The 17,815-nt window shown below is 38.7% G+C and overlaps 1 long non-coding RNA gene across 1 annotated transcript; it reads right to left on the bottom strand.

Moving 5' to 3' along the window:
* Positions 1–11,165: 11,165 nt before the first annotated feature.
* Positions 11,166–17,069, bottom strand: LOC114459373 (uncharacterized). Its single transcript, XR_003673326.1, has 4 exons — positions 16,951–17,069; positions 16,722–16,880; positions 13,412–13,437; positions 11,166–11,239 (listed from the first exon to the last, which is right to left on the bottom strand). It is a non-coding gene; the product is annotated as an uncharacterized LOC114459373 (long non-coding RNA).
* Positions 17,070–17,815: the final 746 nt, after the last annotated feature.

Below are 17,815 nucleotides of genomic sequence, written 5' to 3' on the forward strand. Positions count from 1 at the left end.
AAGTAAAAAGTTGCTGAATTAAATAGTACTCAAATTAAAAACTACTAGTTACTTTCACCCTCCATGTTTATTTTTGGTAATAAATCTCATGTATAAACTTAAAAAGAATAGATGAAATCTTACATAATTGGAACTTAATTTATTTTCTTCAAAGGCATCTGTATAAAATAAAAGGTTTGTCAAAATGTAAATTGAAAAATAAACTAAAACAACACTAATTAATTCAATTCAGTGCTGTTTATGTGCGGTACATTACATTTAATCTGATTGGTCAGCTATGATGTGATGCATTTGATTGTTGTCTGGTCATTTCATTTTTTGTAGTTTCACAATGTCCTTTGATCATTTTAAAACAAAAAAATAATAATTTACTCAGTAATGGTTGGGTGTAGAAATGTAACAAATCACGTTACTACTTTTAAAACACACTTTTAAGTGCAAGTAAAATTACTGATTTAGAAATTTAGAAAGTACCCATGAAAGCAACTCAATTACAGTAACATGAATACTTGTAACTTTGTAACTAGGGGTGGACGATATGGGAAAAATATCATATCACAATTTTTTATTTGTAAAATCACGATCACAATTTTTTTCATTCAAATCATTGAGACTATTTTAAAGTTATTTACTAATAAAACAAACCAATTCACCTGCTTAAAATAATCGGCCTAAATGTAAAAAAGGAATAAAAGATCATTTAAGACAAAGTAATTTTAAAATAATTAAAAAAAAATGTATGTAAGCAATTTATCAAACTGGTTCCAAGTACAATTAACATCAAACAAAAGGGCTGACATGTTCTTTTAATCACACACAGCCTTTTTACTTTGTTTACATAAAGTGGTGTAGCATTAGCATTAGCATTAGCAACAGCTGCTACATAACAAGTAGAGTTTAGATTCTTGGTCCGACCCGGGGCCGAGCTCAGGCCTCATTTTTTTTACTTTTTTTAAAAATTTGTTTTAACCTCTATTACATTAATGTTGTTTTTTAATGAACAAAAAAACACTTCTATATTGTTGTGGTATCATTTCTAAAGTGATTTCTGCTCGTAGTGGGACGAGATATTGACGCCGTTGTGTTGCGTTTAGTTGTTCAACGTTCACATTTACTGAATATTGCTGATTTTGCTCATTCCTCACTTGCTGCTGGAGCGCAGGGAACAAATAGGATTATGTGTTTCAGTCAGGTCTGTGCTCCACGTACGGGCCGCCCGCTCTGGTCTGCAATACTGTTACGAACTGGGTTCTATGTTCTGGTTATGTTCCACTTGTGTGTGTTCAGTGGTTAACTGATGCTGAGATTTCCCATGGCAGAGAAGGCATCATGGTTACGTGCAGCTTTCTCTGCCAATGTGTGTCTTTGTTTACATGTGTTCTGAGTTTTGATTGGCTGGGAGGCTGGGCTAAGGGCGGGCGTAAGCGGGGAAAAGACTAGTGAACAATTCTCTTCCCACGGTAGTGTGAGTGTATGACGGTGTAAGATGGTTCTCTGTGTGTTTGTTTATTTTTGGCGTTACTACAACCTCCATTAAAGTCTGTAAAACTGTGATAACGGATTGAGTCACGTCATTACAGTACCGCTACGTGAAGCACCGCGCTAATAATCTACTGGCTGCAATATGTTCAATAAAATAATAGTTTACGTCGGATTTGCTTCGGGCTCAGGCCTATGTTATGGTCATTTTTATATTCATCATCATATCCTCAAATGTATGTTCATGTGTACAATTTGTCATGTTTTAATACATGACGACTCCATTAATCTTTACACTTTTGAACATCTGAATCATGATTAAACAGTACAGATCGTATTATTCTCAGTGCAGCACAGTCTCTGCCAAGGCCAGAATCTCTGCTCACATGCAGACATACACTGACGCACACACTTATCAAGACAGATAAAGACTGGAGCCAAACCTTCTCATAACATCTTCATCATCCTCCAACATTTCCACTATGGGCATCTGACTCCCTCCCTTTTGTCTCTCACTGTTGGGACCTTTTCTTATCTGTATAAAAAGCTTAAGCTTTGAAACTGTTGGAGCGGGGCGCGGCACTTCCTTCGGACGTCCGCCTGGACGGACGCTAATTTTGTTTCACTTTGTTCCATTTTGTACCTTTTTACTTAGCAATAGAATAAACTTTTTATATAAAATCATCAATGCTTCTCCTGGATTCCATCATTCAACCAGAGCAATGAATCATGTCACTAAATGAGGTCAACCGTAAATTCTGCCGTAACAATTGGCGTCGACGAACTGAATCCATCTTCTGCTCTGTGGGGCGTCGATCGTGGACCAGCACTGGGTCGACACATTTGAAGCCCCGGGGCTGGCCCGCGGTGGTCCGCCCTCGGACAGAGACTGGAGCACGAACCATCGGTTGAACCTCAAACACCAATTCGGACTAAGGTAAAGCTGCCTTTATAAACATATATGTATAAATTTTCATTTACATATATATTTGCTCTGTGTTGATTTTTTTTGGAACCAGTCAAGCATTGTATTGATTTTCAGCTTTGAGCTTTGATTTTGATCCTCAGCTGTTCTGTGTTTTGACGCAGTGAATAGCCATGAGAAGGGCTCAAATGGTTGAGGTTCTATGCTTTTTAATGCTGTAGGTTCTCTCTGGTTTTCTTCGGGCTCGGATATTTTGTTTAGGCATAAAATACGGCTGGTCATTATTTACTTTGGTTTTGTTCGGACACCCACAGCCTGTGAGGTCCTGACCATAGATAGACGGGCAACCAAAGTTTCCAAAACATCCCAGCGGTGCCATGATCTGAGTTCACCTCTGTACCGAAAGCAAAATAGATTAAAACCCCGAATCTAACCTAAATTGTGTTTCTGTGAATCAAACAGATGAACAACCCAATAAACAAATAATATATGCATACGCATATACAATCTCGGTATGATGTGAACTCAGATCATGCTTTCAGGGGAGTTTTACTTTTTTTTATCTTTGTATGGTTGTTTGGCTTTAATGCTTTCATTTGGACAAGTGTCAGCTTTCGGCTTCTGTGCGCCTTGATTTTTTTTGTTTTGTTTTTCTCTCGAAGAGAGAGTCTCTCACACACACACACACACACACACACACACACACACACACACACACACACACATACACAGAGAGAGAAAGGGAGAGAGAGCACACACACAAACACGCGCACGCACAGCGCACGCACAGGCACGCGCACGGGCGCACGCACACGCACAGCCACACCCATCCCAAGAGAGAGAGGTGGCGCCCCTCACTGGCCAGTTTAGTGCACTACACACTTGTGACAGAATAGTGCCATTACACACAGACACTATTTTTATTTTAATTTTAAATTTTATTTTGATTTCATGTTTGATGGGCAACACACACTCAAACACACACTCAAACACACACACAGATGAATACAGTATTTCATTTTATTTTATTTTAATATTACTGTTACCATCATTATCATTTTTTATTATTTAAATTGTTAGTTTCTGTTGGCTTTGTGGTTGTCCCCTGAAGAAACGACATCTTCAATGAAAGAATGAAATCACCTTCAACTCTTACGCTAATGGAATGTCAACATCATTCAAAGGACCAAGCATCAGAAGGAAATGGACAATCAAAGGTGTGTGACCTTTCAGGACTCAAGGACTCAACTCCCATTCAGCAAAGCAATGCTGAAATAACTCGCTCAGTCCCATGTCAACTCTTCATCGTCTATGAATGGGCCGCATGCCAATGCCCCATCATCAAAGACTGAGAACCTGTGGGCGTCGGAGTGGACACTCCCCCCACCAATGAGTTGCGAGTTAAACGCCACGACTACTGCCTGAATGATGGGCAGCAACTGCAGACTGGTCACACGTCTGCTGGAAATCTTCACCAAAAAGACACTGTTTCAAAAGCCACAAGGATACCAAGCAACAAGAAGTCCACCACAGCCTTTGGTGGTAGTGCTAAATCACTTTAGCCTTGAACTTTGGCATGGAGGGGGACAACTAGCAAATAGCCAACAAGCTTCTCCTTCGCACAATACTAACCCCTCTATCTTCTGACTGTGCACTAGATTATTTTGTTTTCATTTATTCTCTCACACGCAGACAGACCAGGCATACAGTCACACACCCACATTCATAACTATGAGAAACACAGAACTTCACACAGAACCCTTCTGTTTGCCACATGAGATCAAGTGTGCCCATCATTTATCTTTGCTTTTATTCATTATGTTGCTCATTCATTTACACTGCTTTGGCCTTTATGAGAAAACAACAAACAAAGGGGAAGAAAATAGTGTTACTGATAAGGTTGTTTTTGTTTGCTTTTCTTTCATTTATTTTCTTGATTGAGGGGAGGCCCCCCACAATGCAAGATATGGTTACATCCGCTGAAGACAGAGCCCTCTGTTGCCTCAGCTTTTGGAGCTGAAGTTTTAATTTTTATTGGCCATGATTTTTTTGAGCTCACACGTTTTTCTCCTTTGTTATTTCTGAACGATTCTTCTTTTTCTCTTTTGTTTTTACTCAATTTCAGGAAAATTGAGACAGAGATTGAGGACTGCAGCCTCAACAAGTTTAAATTTTGACATTTTTTTGACCGATACCTTCGTAAACAATCTGTACCTTACCCTTTTTGAAGCTGCTTGCGACAGACAGCCTAGTTCAACATTCATTGTTTTCATTTTGCGCGCCTCCCCCTTAACCGCGTCGGACTGTCTGGCCGGCCCAAAGCCACTCGACAGCAGGGGGGGGTACCAAATTTTTCCTGAGAAAAAAATGTCCCATTAGTTGCTATGAGTACATAGGCAATTACTTTTCAAACAAGAAGTCCTGGTTTAATGTGCAGAAAAAGGATACACCTTGCTAGGGAAAGCACTCTTAGGGGGATAGTGGTCCACCTGATTTGATACATGCTTGGTAACCGAAGACCGTTCTGAACAAATTTCTACGTTCCCTTAGAGTGAGGGTTATTAGAGGTTGCGTGCTCCGTTCAATCTTAAGAAGTGCCCAAAGGAAAGTCCTGACAGTCTGCGTTGGTTTATAATTCTCCTGCTAATTCGGAGGGTTTTTTTTAATCTCCGGAGTAACGAGTGGTCGAGTTTGAAATTCTCCCTAGCTTTATATTTTAAATAAAGTCACAGGTTGAGAGGTTACCCTTCCCCCATACTCCTCCCAACTTTATATTTTTCATAAAGTCAGAAGTTGGAAGGTTCCCTGGAAATTCTCCCTAGCTTTATATTTTAAATAAAGACACAGGTCGAGAGGTTACCCTCCCCCCATACTCCTCCCAACTTTATATTTTTCATAAAGTCAGAAGTTGGAAGGTTCCCTGGAAATTCTCCCTACTTTATATTTTCATAAGGCCAGGTTGAGAGGGTCTCCGGCTAATTCAGATATTTGTTTTAAGTTTCTGGAATTTGCAGCTGTTGAGAGTTTCCCGCGGTTTGGTACCGCGGTTGAGTTTGTTGTTAGGCATGGCCATGCGATTCCTGCCTGATCAGCAGATGAGCAGACTGTCAGTACTGCAAGGGACAATACTCTAAGTGTAGACTCCGCCAGGGCGGAAGTAAAAAGGAGCGTACCTCTTAGTAATCAGACGATACCAGTAAAAAGCAATTAATTAACACTAAAAGGTTGCCAAGCATGAGGGGGCAATAAGAGCTCATTGACCCCGAGAGACGAGGTGGACTGGCTATCGCCATTGGTGGGTTAGATGAGACCTATATTCTACTTAGACACTGCAGCAAAACCTTGTGAATGCATGGACGTGAAAATTGAGGCATGAACGTGTGCGGTGCATGAATGACTGAATGATGACACGTTACGTATGCCTGAGAGAACCGCGTTGTGAGTGCGAATGTGCCGTGGACGTGTCATTGAGTGATTGACCGATGAATGGCTGTTTGACTACACATGTTCCTCTGTTTCACCTTCTTTTCCTCCTGGGTTTTGATGCACTTGATCTTCTCCCTGTTTTTGCCAATTATGTAGTGGGGTGTTCAGAAAACACTGCTGCTTGTTAAAAGAACTATGGTTTTAGGCCTTGGGCCTTCTAAAAAGTTTACCAGGTTTTAAAGGTTTTTTCTGGGTGTTTAAAAACACCAAACGACGTTTTTATATATGATACCACTTTCAGTGGAATGACTGGCTTTGACCTTGACTGACCTTACTGTTCATGTTCAGTGTCCATGTTTTTTTTTTGTTGTTATGTGTATACTCGTTGTGGTGTGCACTTGTCTACGTCTTCGTCTTAGTTGTTGTTATTATGTAGCTTTTTCCAAAATACAGGTCGCTGTAAGGAGACGAATCAGATCCAACTAAAGAAAAGAGCTATTTTAAATTATCCAGTTAAGTCTTAATGTTTTCCTCTCTTTCTGTTTCTGAGTGTTTCCTAACAGACAATGCCACCGCCTTCTCGACTCCGATCCTTCCTCTTCGCCGCCATGCCTGGTCACTGCTTCTTATGATGAAGGATGAGAATTAAAGGGAAGTATTGTCCATAACTGTAACTGGGAAGCAAAGGGGAAATAGATTGAAATAGACACGTGACAATATGACATATTGTGGATGTTCTAACATAATATCTATTCCAGAGACTACAGAGACTTCCAATCCAACTGCAAAAGTGGGGACAGATCTTCAAATTTCCAAAAGGAGCGTACAGTTGACCCTGGCTTTGACCTTTTAAGGCTGAGGAGGAGGAGGTCGAGGAGGTTGGAGGGCACAAAGGCAGGCGGACACAAGAGAGAGGAAAACGGAGACACATCCAAAATGATCAGATAAGTGATTTTCCAATGATATTTATCATATGGTTTTAAGAATCCAAATGTATTCTTATGTAAAAAAAGGGAAGGGAGGGGCCAACGTCCCTCTGATTCTTGATTTATATTTTATCATAGGAAAATATACCTCAAACCCTCCAACCATTTTCTTCTTGTTCCAACAGCACTTAGCATGCAAGACCATAAAACACCTTCACTGGGTTTAGACACTTTTAAGGGAAAAATTAAGTGTTCTCAACATTGGGTTGGTGGCCCAATCTGGGTCGCCCGAGATTTAAAAAAGGGTCCTCCTGAAATTCTTGATAATTGATTGAAATAAGAGATAGTTTAAAGTTAAGTAACTTCCAAGCATTTAAGGAAGCTCTCCAAACCGTGCTGGGGCTCGTCACCCCTACGAATGGGATAAATACAGAGAGCAAAAGACAATATGATTGTTCGACTCAACTTAACTTTAATTCTGTCTAACCTTAAAGGGCCAATAATCTCGCTGAACTCTGGTTCAGACACAGAATAGGAGACACTTTTGCCACCAATTGACCTTCAAAATTAAGTAAATTACATCTCAAATAATAATTATGAGGGAAATGAATGAAATAAATGAACTGACAAATTCAGCTCTATAAAAGAATTAGGCTATGTAATTAGGTGTGGAGTGTTAACATTATTCAGAATAAATAAAGGATAGAATAAGATTTCTCCTTCACAAATAAGAGATAGCAAAGAAAATAAACAAACAATTTAAATAAATAAATAACATTATTTATTTATTTGGTTAAACTCAGTTAGCTTTCTCACATCTCCATGTCTCCCAATTGTATGTATTCATCTTGAGAAGACATGTAATCACACTCCACACTTCTCCGTCTGACTTGCATGTCCTTCTCCGTCCGACTTGCATGTCCTTGTAAACAGTGGTTCTCAAATTGTTGCTTCTCACCAGGTAAGTAGACGTACCACAGATAATCACTGCAACTCCAGCTATGCTTCTTCTTATTCCAGGAAAAGAAAATCGAATTAATACTTCCTGCTTTTCTTTCAGCCTCATATTTTCCCACTCGCGTGCGAATGCTACAGATAACATTGAGCTAGCATGGCTAAAAGCTCACTAACCCACACCTAACCATTGTGTGATTGTGCAGCAGCTGACCTGTCTCTGCCTTCCTGGCCATACTAACTATTCATTTAGTTAGTTAACTAAACCTAACACCCCTAAACTTCTATTCTATTCTATTTTATTTTATTTTATTTTATTTTATTTTATTTTATTTTATTTTATTTCATTTCGTTTTATTTTATTTTGTTTTGTTTTGTTCTGTTTTGTTTTTTTTCCCCCCTTCTGTTCAGGTACCAGCCGATACCAAGAGAGGTTGCCAGGTGTGTGGAGACTACCCTTCCTCAGACAACAACCAATCATCTACAACGCCGACCGAAATGAACGACCCACACGGCAGTGAAGGTCGCACAGCGGGCGACATGGATCCAAGATGACTGCCGAGACCAGCTGATGCTGAGACGGAGGCTGACCGAACAATGAAGGGGGAACCGACAATGCCACTGAGACACACACACAAGAAAACTCTCTAGAACAAGGGCCTAGCTTTGTTTATAAGCCACACCAAATGCTCATAGCTAGGTTGAGGGACAACAACCTCACACCTAGCTGCAGGAATACAGTCATAAACCCTTCTGCTACGATTGAGGAAAATACTCAAGGTTCTTCACTCATGATGCTATTGGTTACCCCAGTTACCACTGAACTCAGCCGATGAAGACGAGTGATGTCCTTGATGCAAATGATGATTTTTGCTTATCTAGATGTAATAAAGGATGATTTTTGATGATTCATGCCATTGATAATAATGATGAAGTTTTTTTTAAGGTTTATTTCCACATTTTTCTTGATATATCTATATCCGTGCCTCACAAAAGAAGAATATATCCAATGTATGACAATAACGATGCTAATGGTTAACCCTGACAGACAGCAAAGGTGGAATATAATAATTTTGTTTCTTGATTTGGTCGTTGAGGCGACCAAAAGTGGGGAATGTTATGGTCATTTTTATATTCATCATCATATCCTCAAATGTATGTTCATGTGTACAATTTGTCATGTTTTAATACATGACGACTCCATTAATCTTTACACTTTTGAACAGCTGAATCATGATTAAACAGTACAGATCGTATTATTCTCAGTGCAGCACAGTCTCTGCCAAGGCTCACATGCAGACATACACTGACGCACACACTTATCAAGACAGATAAAGACTGGAGCCAAACCTTCTCATAACATCTTCATCATCCTCCAACATTTCCACTATGGGCATCTGACTCCCTCCCTTTTGTCTCTCACTGTTGGGACCTTTTCTTATCTGTATAAAAAGCTTAAGCTTTGAAACTGTTGGAGCGGGGCGCGGCACTTCCTTCGGACGTCCGCCTGGACGGACGCTAATTTTGTTTCACTTTGTTCCATTTTGTACCTTTTTACTTAGCAATAGAATAAACTTTTTATATAAAATCATCAATGCTTCTCCTGGATTCCATCATTCAACCAGAGCAATGAATCATGTCACTAAATGAGGTCAACCGTAAATTCTGCCGTAACACCTACAATATAAGTTCATAGGTCGGGTGTGGGTCATGTCGGGTTTTATGCCTGTGAGCCCGGGTCGAGTCAGGCTGGTTTTTTTGGGCCTGATCTAAACTCTAATAACAAGGCATCAGATCAATCTAGTGATTTCTATTAGTTTTTTAGGTAACACACTCATATTAATAAAATCCTACTTTAATCAGTGTTTGAACGCCTCATTTCACACAGTTTAGACATTCATATCCTTTACAATATAAAATGTTACTGCTTTGGTTACATTAGGCCTGGGTGATATGGACCAATATTCATATTTCTGTATTTTTCCTCAAAGTGGCAATAGTTGATATAAACTCCATTTATTTATTTTTTTCAATAATTTTACAAGAAAAACAATAATGGGTGAAAGTCAGTTGAGAAAAACGCCACAAAGATGCTTTTATTAATCACTAGCAGCACAAAAACAACATTTAGTGTCACTTTTGACTTTTTCCTTCATTAAGGCTGAAATATGATTAAATTCTATATTGTTGCTTTTTTCAGGGCTGCTCTGAGTTGCTGAAAGTAGTTTTTAAAGTAAATCACATTCAGGACACTGTCTCTTTAAGAATGTGGAAACAGCAGCAGCAGATCTCTGCTGAGGAGAGACAGAGAGTTAGTTACAGAAGAGAAACACATGCAGTGTTTCCTCAAACATCTCTTAGTTCTTCAACACTCAGAACTGATAGAGTTTTACAGACAGACAGACTGACAGACCTCTGACAGTCACTAACACAGCTGACTGTGTGTCCGTGTACTGGGGGGAGGGGGAGCGGAGCGTATTTCTGCCTGGTTTAAGCACTTAATAAGTATTCTGTGTCTGTAAATAATGCTGACATGCTGACTAGCAAATGGTTTGATTTGATAGAGAAAAAAAATCTTTGGATGTTCTGTGTATGGACCACAGACATATGACACAGACACGGCACTGCAAGGGTTAAAATGTGAACTACAGGCGGTTCTACAATCTCTGTGATTTGGGAGATCGTCGTCATGTTGTAATCCTTAACGATCATTTTGGAGATAAAGCAGCAGGTCTACAAACAGCTCGCAGGCAAAAAAATCCCAAATTTTGGGACAAAATGGTGAACAATTGCCGTGTTTTTGGAAACAAACTACTGGGAGCATGTCATCATGTGTTTGTGGGGATTACTTTGTGTATTGTTGAGTATTTAATTTATGTTAATAAAAAAATTTTATATTGCAGTCTGCAACTCTTATAAAAGTGACTTTTTGTCATATTTGCTAAAGCTGTCACTATGTAAGGACAGCCTTACATGAAACTAGTAGTTAGTGTGAAAAAAAAAACAGGCTCATTGAGCCAATCTGCTGATATCCAGAATGTACCATGACAGAGCAAAAAGAACCACTCTTTGATGGGCTGTCTGACAGCTGTTGCTCACAGTCCCCGCCCCATTCCCGGGGCTGGAGCGACGTCTTTTTTACAGTGTATGGTCTGGAGGAGTAGAAGATAGAATTGGTGACTTTTCTGTTTGAAAGATATTTACTGCTGCTTTATTTACATTATGTTTGATTTGTAATTGTTACACTAGAACTCTGTGGTGCATGTGTTAGGGTTAGGGTTAACCCTTTTACTTGAGTATTGACGACTAGTACTTTTGCCACCTCTGATTACACATCACTGAATGATGATGTGCGTGTCTAGTTGTTGTGAATTCAAACCCAGTTTGGTTTCTTGTGCTTTAGCCACTCTGCTAAAGTGGGAGCAATGGTTTGACGTAGGGAGTCACTTACCTCTGAGCTGGGCAAGGCCTCTTGGTTTCGGTTTCTGTAGCTGACGGTGACATAAGTCACACTGCTCTCCTCCCCATCCTGAGGTCAAACAAAGGAACAAATCACTTCCTCAGCAGGATTTATTGTCTCAGCAGTTTAAATGTCTTTAACTCAGGCCTGTCAAACTCTTTGTATTACTTCTGTGTTTATTTATGTCTCAGGAACCTTTATCTCAGGTTAAGTTTACTATGTTTAGATTTTTAAATATGAAAACTATACATTTTTGGAAACCTCATAGTATAAGGAATGTTTCCATTTGTCCCAAGTCCTAAATAGCCACCATCTTGGATTTTACAAAATGGCTGCAGTGAAAAACATTTTCATCAATATCTCAGCTTCTAAATAACCTGGAGCTTTTATTTTAACAACTAATCTATCATTTTCAGAGCGAAGTAATGAATGCACCTAGCATGTGCTGGACATAATGGAAGAAAGAGTCAATTTGCATGATGGCATCTATGTTGAGGTCCAAAGAAGACAGCAAAACTGTACAAAAAACACACTCCCTATGCATCAGACAGTCTACCATCATAGTTGCCATGAAAACGCAGCTAACAAAGCCCAAATCCAATGTGCCCGAGACCGTTACGCACATGCACTAGCTGCAGGTCTCCACACGGCCAAGAATTGTGGACAGAAAAGATTGGATTCCTTGGCCCTGAAAATGGTAGTTTAGCTGTCAAAATAAAAGCTCTAGGTTATTTACAAACCAAGATGTTGACAAAAACCCTTTTTATGGCGTCCATTATGTAAAATCCAAGATGGAGGCCAAATAGGTATCAGGGAAGATGAAAACATTGTTTTCTGATTGCTTATACAATAGATTTTCCAAAAATGTATAGTTTTGATACTCTCCACAAAAAAAGTACCTGACTATAAGGCCTGTTTAGATTCTTTTTCTGTTTTTTTCCAAAAAGTTCCACCTTCACACGGCAACGTTTTCAAAATGATCTCCACTCACATGAGAAATAAGAATAAAAACTAAATAATGTAGTCAATAGATGGCGGTGTGATTTTGCAATGAACCAAAATAAGCGCATGCGCAGAGAAACTTCAATAACACTTTATTTGAAGTTTGATACATAAGGCTGACATTAACGCTGTCATTATCTGACATTAGCATGAATAAGGTGTCATGAAGGCAGTCATTAAGTGTCATTTGTTACCCTAACCTTAACCCTATTGCTAACCCTAACCCCTAACCCTTCTTTACCCTAAACCATAACCTTAACCCAACTCTTCTAGATCCCTCCACCTAACCCAAAAAATGCCAACAAAGTACCAAAGGTGTCATAATTTAGTAAATGGCACTTAATGACAGCTTACTGACAGCCTTTATGACACTTTATTCATGCTAATGACAGCGTAATGTCAGCCTTATGTATAAAACTTCAAGTGTTACCGAAACTTCTTACGAACACAAGAGTAGAACCCGAATAAAGGCGATTCCTCTTTAAGCCCGAACCCGTTAGAGCCCGACATTATTCTAATCCATTTATCCAATACCTTGAATAGAATCATCATCAGCTTCTTTTACAACCACTCATTTTGCATACAATTATAACCCTGGATTTCCACTGGATGCGTCGCTGCTCTGAAACTGCTCCGCTGTGTAACTTCAGCGTAATCTGTAGTCCAGCAATCCCCACCGCCTCCGGTTTTGCTGCACATCTGTTGCAGTAAGGAGTCAGGAGATCCCGCTAATTCACGTATAATTGTGCGTTATATGTATGTGTTACAACCATGGATAAATATAGTATTTATATGTGAAATACGATTTTAAAAGTGCTGGGATTGGGCCAACCATGGTATCAACGGAAAGGTCCGGTTCCCCCGAGTCTGAATGTGTGCTTGGTTCTTGGGTTGAGTCTGAATTGCTAGAGCCGAAACGCACAATTTTCAGGCCGAATCAATGAGTCCCAACCATTAGTGAGGTTTGCTGTATCGGTTGGTGAACCTCTGAGTGCAGTAAAGAGACAAAGGAACAGGGAGATTAATGCAGGCTTTCCACACAAATCTGAAGAGAAACTAATGATAAATCTTTCAACAAATCAAACAGCTGGTTAAAAAGTGAATAAACAGCTGATCGTGAAGCATGTTTGATAATTTCCGATTCATCTAAAAGGGAAACACACTAAGTTTATCTGCATGGTGATGTAAAAAATAGCTGCAACAGTTTGTGAGAAGTGGTGAGTGTTTAAATATACTCACAGGAACACGAGCTCGCTTTGGGGCGTCTGTAACAAACCAATAATACAGATTATTATCTCAACCACTCAGCGATGCAAAGAGTTTTTATTGTCACAACCGTCAGCGACAGGAAGTGGAAAGTTACTTTTCTAGCTCAGCTCAAATCTTTAAAACATGAAAAGAAGCAGTTCAATAATAGAACATATAATCATAATACAGATGAATACTAACAAGGTTTAATTAACTGATTTTACATTTCAGAGTTTACTAAATTCTGTGTATATGTGACATCATCATCTGTCTCTTCTATGATTGCTAGACATTCATCCACCTGCATGAGGATTGAAAATTATCTCCTAATTTAATCCTCACTCAAAACTGTCCTCATTGGGAGATAGATTAACTCACAGAGGATTTTGTCTAATTGATGAACATCTTTTTTTTAAAAGACTAGTTTGAAACTGAAGTAGACTCATTCAGAAATAGAGAAACCTCTATTAAATGGTATCAAGAGCTTAAACAGAAATGTCTAATTGTTTTGTTGCTTCTGATCTCTAGAAATGTTCAACCCAATCCTGGCACTGAAAAGTTGTAAAGCCTTGTTGATTTTAAATCAAGGGCAGATCTTGGTTTCATTCATTTAAATGTACACAGTCTATTTGCCAACATGGACATGGTTCACATATGGGAACTTTCACCTGATCCTGATGCAATTCTAATACCAGAGTCATGGTGAAACAAATCTATTTTGGATAAGGATGTTGGTATTGATGGTTACAGTGTCTAAAGCAGTGGTTCTCAAACTTCTTTGGCTCAAATTCCCCCTTACTCTTAATTCCTTTGTCCGACTACGTCATTGTGCTTAGAAAACTATTTAAAAACAACTATAGAACATAATGATGAAATGAATGAGTGATAACACATTTTAAAGAATCTCATTTTGTAAATAAGTGGAAATAATCAGTATTTAATACAGTGATTTCCAACCTTTTTTTGATCGTGACCACATTTTGATTTGAATTTCTGGCGACCCCAAAAACATTTTTTTCTAGAATTAGTTTTTTACCATGTTTAAGCTCAGGTACAGTAATTATTCTTTTTTTTTTTTTTTACTGCATTTAAGCGTAACTAGATTTATATTTCACAAAGCAAACGTGTAAAAATACAGTTGTTTAAGATTTTAGAGCGCACGTGGTTTAGTGGTTAGCTCGTCCGCCTCACAGCGAGAAGATTCTGGGTTCAAGCCCTGGGGTGGACACCTGAGTTCTTTCTGTGTGGAGTTTGCATGTTCTCCCCGTGCTGTGTGGGTTTCCTCCTGGTACTACGGCTTCCTCCCAAAAACATGACTTGACTCTAAAAATTGCCCATAGGAGTGAATGAGAGTGAGTGGTTGTTTGTCTGTGTTGCCCTGTGATGGACTGACGCCCTGTCCAGGGTGTACCCCCGCCCAGCGCCCAATGAGAGCCGGATATTGGCACCAGCAGACCCCCATGACCCTGTGAGACAGGAGCAAGTGGGTTTGAAAATGGATGGGTGGATATTTTGATTTTAAAGAAATTTCAGGTGACCCCATTTAAACATTAGGTGACCCTACATAGAATCTCAACCCCAAGGTTGAAAAACATTGATTTAGTGGCTTCTGAATAGATTTATTTCTATAGTTTTAATCATTTCCGGTCATCTCACGCCTGGGGTGGAACAAAGACTGACACTTTATTTGTTCATTTTCCACTTTCTCTCTCTCTCTCTCAAGTACCCCCTGTAGTTCCATCGCGTACCCCCATTTGAGAAACACTGGTCTGTAGGACCGATCGTCTCAGGAAGGGAGGAAATATTGCAATTTACATAAAAAGTAAGTTTCATGTAAATCTGCTCTTGTCCAAATCAGTGAGTAAGAAATTAGAATTTTTAGCTTTTGACCTTGAAGAATCCAAAACACTTCATTTGACTGTTAATGGGTGTTATAGACCCCCTATTGATACCAGTGATGCTTTACCATCAATGATGAATCAATGAAGTCAAATAAAGTTCTCTCTATGGGAGACTTAAATCTAAATCTGTTACAAACAGTCTGAGATGACCTCAAACCTTTTTGTAATTCATTGAATCTGTTTCAGGTGGTGAATGGTTCTACAAGACCAAACCTTAAATGTCTGATAAATCTACCCTTATTAACCTGATACTAACAAATGTTCCTCATGAATGACATCACTGACCATCGTGTTATTGTCTGAATAGCAAAAATTCCTCAGATCAAGCCTCGAATTGTTATGAGACAAAGTATGAAGCAAATTGTGGATCATTAGAGCAGAATTCAGATAATTCCTGATATTTAAAGTGCATAGACATTCTCCTATGCAGGGTTGGGGTCAATTACATTTTTCAGTTACAATTACATTTTCAAATACCCATGTTCAATTACAATTAAATTACAACTACAGTGGTCAGCAATTTTTCCAATTACATTTAATTACAATTATTTTTTATTGTCAAAGTCAATTACAATTACGTTCGCATTGACTAAATTTCAATTAAAATTTATCACAATTACTGAGCCTGTAATAAATAACCTAATAAAAGTTAACCTTCCTCTTGTGTTAGCTTTCTGTTAGCATCTGAAATATCTATCATCTCATTTATTTCCTATCTATTGGTTACCTTGTTAGGTTTTATAATCAATGAAAATATAGGTTTTAATATTTTTAGTGTGGGCGTCTGAGACTTTTATGTGTCAGTTTATCCTTAGATTTACATTTTTGTTAAATGGTCAAATGTGGTAAAGCTTGATATGAAACATATTTTAATAATTGTTAACTACATATGTGTAGAACTGTACATAGAACTGTAACATGGTTCCCCAGTTTTGTGTTAAATTATAATTGTATTTAATATTTTTTTATAGAATTTTCATGGCAAAGTAATTTATCTAAACTCAATTAAAATTTAATTACAATTATGACAATAAGTAATTACAATTACAATTGTAAATGACCCCAACCCTGCTCCTATGATTCTCTGACTGTGAAAAATCAGATGCTATAAATAAGCTTTATAAAGTCAAAGCTTTTGTGTATTTAACACACATTTAAAACACTGGGAAACTAAAACTACAAAACAGCAAATAAATGAACCTTTATGTTACACACACACACACACAACACACACACACACACACAACACAACACACGCACACGCACACACACGCACACACACGCACGCACACGCACGCGCACACACACACACACACACACACACACACACACACACACACACACACACACACACACACACACACACACACACACACACACACACACACACACACACACACCTTCTGCTGCTGCTCCAGTTTTCCTCCTGGATTTGATGAAAACAGTCAGACCAACTATGACCAGGATGGTCAACAGTCCGACTGAGGCTACGATGATGATGATGATGATGATGATGATGATCTTGTTTGGAGTCGAATCAGACGTTAAATCAACTGGAGCTGAAAACAATGAAGAACATATAAAGACAGTGTTTACATGTTAAAGGTGAGATTTGATTGGTCGTCCTACCTGTAGACACAAGTGTGTAGTCAGCAGAAATCTTCACTTCATTGTTTATAACAAACTGGCAGGTGTATCTTCTGCTGTGGTTACTCTGATGTGTTATTATCAGATCAGAAACACAGTTCATCTGTCTACTATAATAGACTTCATCATCATCTTGCTTCAGTTCATCTCTCTCCTCATCCAGCCATCTCAGGCTGTCTTTTACACAATAGATGCCTGTGTACACCCACAGAGTACACGTCAGTGTGACTCCTCCCACTGGATCAGTGCTTTGATTTGCTGAGACTGAGGAAAATGTGAAAGAATGCAAAGAATTAAATGAACAGTGAGATTTGTGGTCAGTACCAGGGTTGGTGTCAATTACATTTTTCAGTTACAATTACTGTAAGTTTTCAATTACAAATATTAGGAACAGCTGCAATAATGTCATGTTACTCACGTGTTAAAATGTTCAGATACACAGATGTGTCGTTTTCATTTGTGTTCCCATAGCAACATCTGTAAGCTCCTGCATCCTCAGAGGAGATGTTTGTGATGGCCAAAGAACATCTACGGCCCAGACTCAGTTTATCAGCTTGAGGTGAATCTTTATTAATCTGTCCATCACTAACAATGGTATTAGTAGTAGATCTGTATCTCTGTAGTAAAACCAGTTAATGCTAGAACATGATGTTTCAGATGAATCCACACTGTTACAGGACATGATGACCTCATCTCCAGCTCTGTGATAGATGCTGATGTCGTCACTGCTGCCTGCTGCAAAGAAACACAGAGCAGTCGTTATAAAGTTATTAAATAAAACAGGGATGGGTTCAATTATAATTGTAATTGCGTAATTGATAATTTATGATAATTATGGCATAACTAT

The sequence above is a fragment of the Gouania willdenowi genome, unplaced genomic scaffold, assembly GCF_900634775.1.
Source record: "Gouania willdenowi unplaced genomic scaffold, fGouWil2.1 scaffold_307_arrow_ctg1, whole genome shotgun sequence".
Lineage (NCBI taxonomy): Eukaryota > Metazoa > Chordata > Actinopteri > Blenniiformes > Gobiesocidae > Gouania > Gouania willdenowi.